Here is a 6,254-nt window from a genome sequence, read left to right on the forward strand (position 1 = left end):
CTGCTCTTAGGAAGACCTTGGCTGCATGAAAACATGACTGTATCATCAACAACTCTTCAATGTGAAAAATTCCCATACCGGGTAAATAGCGGCCGAGGAGCTTCCCGCCTATCGAGGTCCAGAAAACGACAAAATTCCGCTAATCTTCTCAGACTAAGAAGCTGCTAGGTCCTAAAAGCATCAACAGGAAAAGCAGTTCAGCAATACAATGGAAGCCAAATAAGAATTGGCTCCGAACGGAAGGCGAACGGTACGACCGGGGAAGCCTGGGATGGAATCCAATTCATTCTTTTCTTCTCTCTTTTTTCTAATAGCTATAAAAGTATAAAAGAAAGGAGTTGCAGCGAAAGAAGAGTAGTTTGGTCCAAAGCTAGCCGATGTGACGGCTACGGGTTGGCTCGTCGTTTTCATGTTTGAAAGTTTTGTTGGTATGTGCCTTTAATCCTAAGGAATATCAAGACTGTTAACTGTTAAGCGTCACTCGAAGCTTTTACTCATCTTCATTCCCTTCTGTCGCATCAAAGAGAAGAGCGCTCGTCGAATCCATGTGGGCTTTCTGCTCAGGATGCTTCCTGCTTCATTCTAAAGTGAAGGTCCCTTCCTATTCCGATTCTTTTTCTATTGATTCTTTTCCGATCGGGCTCTATGTGTCTATATAGATCCTGTTCAGGGATATAACTCAAAAGTGCAAAAGCTCTATTTTCCTCTGCCATTCTATGAGTCTCTTCCTTTTTGCGTATGGCATCGCCACTCCCTTTGGCAGCATCCACTAATTCGGAACTGAATTTTTAATTTCGACCCGGACGTTTTCGTCCTAATAACCAACGAACGGCAAGTGCTTTTCCTTGTGTGGATACTATTGAAATAGGTACATCGATGAGTCGATCCGCCTACACGTTTTGCTTTTACAGCGGGAGTGACTCCACGTATTGCTTGACGTAAAACAGATAGTGGTTGAATCTTTTTTCGATAGAGAATTGGATAAGCCAATGATTCCGTGTTTCAGAATACACCAACAACTAATCGATTACGAGGATCGGATTTTGCAGTTAGAAGAACTCATCTTCTTTTCTTGACAATTGAATGCACCCCTATAGCCATATATTTAGTAATTGCTGAACTCGTTCTGGAAGATTGTTAAGGGTGCTTTTACAGCTCAAGCAATAGGTGTAGAAAGTCAATCCAGTACTCGAAGTAGGGCGTTTAGCAGCTAGTCATTCAAGATATAAGAGAAAATTCATTGAGCTCGACTCAACTAAACTAAGGGGAAGCGTGCCAAAGGCTGTTCTTTAAACGATCGGGTCAAAGGAATGAGCCTATGAAGGCAGAGGTTTGTTTACCAGCTGTATGTAATATGAGTGAAAGCAAGGACAAGGACCATGAAGCCAGGACGCAAGGAAGCGGTAGAGAGGAGTGGGTAGAAGGAAGAGAGCTTCTAGGAATAAGTCAACCAATAAGGTGCAAAGCGCATTCTTTTTCGATCCAGGTAATTCATTGAGCAAGGTAGGACTAGCAGGATTATGCTATTGAACTAGAAATTGATATTACAGGCACTACTTTCAGGCAGTAGGTGAAAGGGTAGAAGATCTTTGCGGGTTGAGGCTAGCTCTAAGAAGAGGTTTGGGAGTAGTTGATAAGCAGAGGTTGCTTGGCATTCTCTCAATAGAAGGAAGCGGAAATGGTCAAACTCTAGGGTAGGGGCGAAGTAACTAGAGATCTCACCCAGGAATCAAACTTGGTTGGTGCTTACAGGAACGGAAGGAAAGGCAATAGCAAGGCTTCTTAATCTTACGGTTCACTCACTTGCCTGAGGAAAATCCCAGCTGGATCACATCACTTTGGCAAAGAGGGTGTTAAGGTCGGTAGCTGACTTGGATGAGTTCAAGAAGAAGAAGGGAGAAGTCGCGGACATTGACAACCCGGCGGAGGGACCATTCCGCGGGCAAGAATTTCGGACTGGATTCTGACTGCCTTCGTTCATTTTCTTCCCAAGAGTTTCTTTTGACTCTAATCCGGCAGCTGTCGGTCGAGCATGCTCAGTTTCATCTCATTCCTCAGTCACATATGGCCCGAAAGGGCATTCTCAGTTCTAAAAAATGGAAGTGAGGGACGCTAAGAGAATCAATTCTTTGATTCACTTCGCCTTGAAAAGTCCGTTACAGGAAGTGTTACAAGCGATTGAAGACCGATGTCCGGAAAGGGAATAAGTCTTTCAAGGACCCGGCTTCGTGTACGAGAAAGAGGAGAATCAAGGGCATGCCCGAGCCGAGCCCCCTCTTGATTGGGCCAGAGGAGAGTCACTCTTTCAAGCAAGGATGCTATGACCTCAGACTTGAGATCGATTGAAAGATATAGTTTTGAATGAATCAAATGTCATCCATCCCGCGTTTTGGGGCTGTCATAATGTGACAGTTTCGACTTCCATCGGTCGACTTCTGTCGGATCTGTCTATTCCGTTTAGGGAATGGGCTTATGCCGACCTTTTTGAATATCGGTAAGCTATCCTTAGTCAAGCTCTGGAAGTACTTCCACTCATACATATGAGTTTAGGTTTTTCTTCAAATCTCGTATTGAAGGTGCAAAATCAATGGCAGCTGCTTCTGCTACAGCTACAATGGGTTCCGCCTCTTTGCTTTCTAGTGCAGGAATCCGTAATCTCGTGCTGGGACTCTAGCTAAAAGCTAATCCGTTCTCTTGCCCTCATCCAGTTACGAGTTGCTAAGCTACTGAGGAATCTAGCTATGAGCGATCCCGACTCTCGTTACTAAAATCCAGTTCGTGTCTAATCTCTAGTGTTTCGTTCTTGTCTTATTAATCTAATCAGCCGGGGATCAAGAAGACCTTCTTTTCGGTGTGCTTTAGCCAGTAATGCAGCTGGAAATAGAATGGAATTTCCCTTGGCTGAACCTCTCTGCCCTACCACCTTCTTTCTGAATATCGAGCTCCCGGTCTGATCTGACGGTTTTTTGCTCTTCTAAGGAAAGTCGGAATGTCAGCTGTGAATTCATTATTTGAATGAACTGTACTCTCGATTCCCTTCCATAATCTGTCTTTCAGTGCGCCAGCTCATTAGCATCTTTATTACGTTCAAGAAGGAGGGAGGTAGACATACTTTCATCTGGACGGACGGTCTTTCACCAACGTCGAAAGATTGAATGCTGTGAGATAGCATATCGAGAAAGACCCAACCCGACGGGTCATTCCTTCTCATATCGATTGTTCCGGTCGCTTCCCCGGATCTACTTCTTTGTAATCCAGCCACTTTACAATCTTCATGATTCAACCGTCTGCCCTCCTGTCTTTCCTCTCTCAAAGGGCGCACGGACTATTCTCTCTTAGCAACTACCCGAAAACCGCTTTCCTTCCTCTCTTGCCGGTGTCAAAGTCAGTGCTCTTTTCTTCTCTTCAGAAACTTTAAGCCACAATAAGGTGAATAACTTCACTTTGATTCCTGCACCTCTTTTGCTCCGTTTCTGATCCGAGAAGGCTGCTAAATTAGAAAGAAGGTATAGATGGGAATGATATTGGTCAAACAAAATGGATGTGTTATGTTAGATTCCGTCAGTGGATGTTTCCAAGTTTTCCTTTCCTTCGCTTTCTCTTAACTGACTCTGAGACTCAATCGTCTGACTTGGATTCGCATACTGGGGTAAAGGTGACCCTATCCTCTTGTTGCCTTAAGGCTTCCTTTAGCTAAGGTTTTTATTCCTCACTCATCAAATCAAGTAGACAGACTTCTAGATGACGTGGCCCTTTCCTGACATCATCACACCCGGGATGGAGATCCGTTTTCAAAAACAAAAAAGAAAGGCAATAGGGGCAGCCTTACTCGTGACCTCTCGCTCCAAGTATGGAGCTCGTACCCTACGGTCGAGCATCAGAAAGAACCTCCCCCTACCTACCTAAAGGGTACGCATCTCCGTAAACCTTTTAGTCGAGCCACATTCTGAACGTTCCATGGACTACTTACTCCATCTGGAAAGGGCTTTCCGCCAGAAGGGAGGTGAAATGCTTTCTTATCACAGTGGATATGACTGCTTTCCTTTCCCAGAACTCTATCCCGTGATCCGCAAAGGCCTCTCTTTACGAAGAGTGCTCACATAAGAGAAATTGTACATGCAATTTCTCTTTATCCCAAGCTGTCACACAATCCTTTGTTCCACTTCAAAAAGAAAGTTTGATCTTATCTTAGATCGATATCCAGTAGTAGTATAGTGTAAGGTAGGGTTGGGTATAACAGGACTTGAACCTGCGACCATTAGGTTAAAAGCCCAATGCTCTACCAACTGAGCTATACACCCTAAAAAAGATGTAGGGGGACGGATTGGTGCGGAAAAGAGGGCGGCCCCTCTTCTTCTCATCATAAGGGGCGTCGGGCTCTAAAGCCGGCCTTACTCAACACGTCACTAAGATAAGAAAGGTTGCTTGTTTCCACTCATTGAGGATTCTATCTAAAAAAGAAGGTCAACGGGGGATACTCGACGTTGCTCTCACTGACACCATCTACGAGAAGGTGAGGTCGTCTTTCGCCGCCATACGGTTCGCCTTACCTTAAATTAAAGACGGAGAAGGGGAGGAGCGGTTATCTATGTAATTACGGTCTTTGTTTTGTTGGCCGTTGTTCCGGTCGAGCACTCTCTTTTCTTAAAAAAATTCCGTCTTACCATGACTCCTGACCAACCCGCGAAGGGTTGTGAGGTTGGATCAGGTACGAAGAATGAATCTATATCTGTGTACGGAAGGCCGGCGGCCGCGTGACTGTTCGAGCGTAATGCAGTGGTGGTTGGTTCCGATTCGACAAGGGTAGAATGCCTGGTCGAAGGTCCAGTACAGTAGGTATCAGGCGTGTTCGTTTTGGCTCCCGAGCGAGAACGAGAAATAGGCACCACACCATCCTTGCTGCTACGTACGTTGACCTTTTCGGATTTATCCAATTGAACCCACAATCAAAGGAGGACCACATGGGGCTCGACGAAACAGAAAGTATCAGCATTAAGAAACTTCTTGGGGTTAGCAGAAAGAGCCGGCATTCATTTCTTCATTCATATTCATAGCTGAGTCTACTAAAAGAGGGACCAGCCTCATCGTGGTGATTATAGGACATCTCTGATCGTTCACCTCTAATGTGACACGTTCCCTCTCAGTTATATACGGCATCAGTCGGCTAGGGAGCGGGTCCCTTCTTTTCTTCTTCCGGGGAGGCAAAGTCGTCCCCTCTACTGATCGAACCCTCAGTTCGGAGGTCTTCGTCAACATGTTACGAGGCTCCAGTCTTCGGCGGGGCATCATTACTTGACTTAGAAAGGCGAACGGCAAGGGAAAGCGCAGTGCGCCTGGTGCGCTTTCTTTTTTCATGATATACCAATCAGAAAGAATGGAGGGCCTACCTACGTGATTGATAGAATCACTACATAGGGGGGGCACTTGATGCGGGAGAGGCATGAGTGCAGTTCGATCGTCGCGGTGTATTCGTTTGTAGTGAGTAGGGCCTGCCTCTTTCTCATCAGTTCGCCTCCGCTCTATTGAGCGGTCTCCATTCCTACGGCGGTTTTGGTGACGTCTCGGGCCGGATTGACTAACCTAACCCTTAATTGACGTGACGCCATAGTTGGGTGCTCTGCTTTAGTGTAATTGACGAAGGCTAGGCTAGGTTTGGTACTACCCAAATGAAAAGAGATGGGGGTCGATAGTTGGCAAGGAACTGGATCCCCCCAAATCAAAAAAGGGGCAGCTGCGGTCGAACTCTAATTCTAGAAAGAAGTCGGGGCCCTTTTTTACCAAGTCTACCGGATATAAGATGATAGAAGGCGCAACGGTAGTTGCGTTGCACAAGACGGCGCCGTCTCACTTCGAGTTCCTTCCTTCGAAGGTGAATCTGATGAGACGCTTCGGCACCTACCAAATAAAAAAAAGGCCTGCTAGGTGATCGAAATCGCTCAGGTCAGTGAGGACTCACTCACTCACCTACTCCTTCTAATAGTTTCTTCTATCTACGGAATTCAAAAGGCGACCCGCCGCGCCGGGCTATAAAAATAAGATACAGCTGTTGTACTACTTGACTAGTAAGAAAAAGCTTACGTAAGAACTGGAAGACTCTTGTATGTACAGTAACCCTTTCTTCTGCTATTGGTGGACTGTTGCACAGAAAGGCCGACAGAAGCAACGTTTTTTAGCGCGCAGCGCTTAGCTTCTGCTAGCGGCAGGCTAAAGGCTATGAAATAGGTTCAGTTGGAAGCCTAAGCCAAGAAGGTATG

General features: G+C 45.8%; 1 non-coding gene across 1 annotated transcript; it reads right to left on the minus strand.

The window, feature by feature from the left end:
• Window positions 1-4,228: 4,228 nt before the first annotated feature.
• Window positions 4,229-4,301, minus strand: TRNAK-UUU (transfer RNA lysine (anticodon UUU)). The gene has a single exon. It is a non-coding gene; the product is annotated as a tRNA-Lys (tRNA).
• Between the last annotated feature and the right edge of the window lie 1,953 nt (window positions 4,302-6,254).

The sequence above is a fragment of the Populus euphratica genome, unplaced genomic scaffold (assembly GCF_000495115.2).
Source record: "Populus euphratica unplaced genomic scaffold, PopEup_1.0 scaffold83.1, whole genome shotgun sequence".
In the NCBI taxonomy this organism is placed as follows: domain Eukaryota; kingdom Viridiplantae; phylum Streptophyta; class Magnoliopsida; order Malpighiales; family Salicaceae; genus Populus; species Populus euphratica.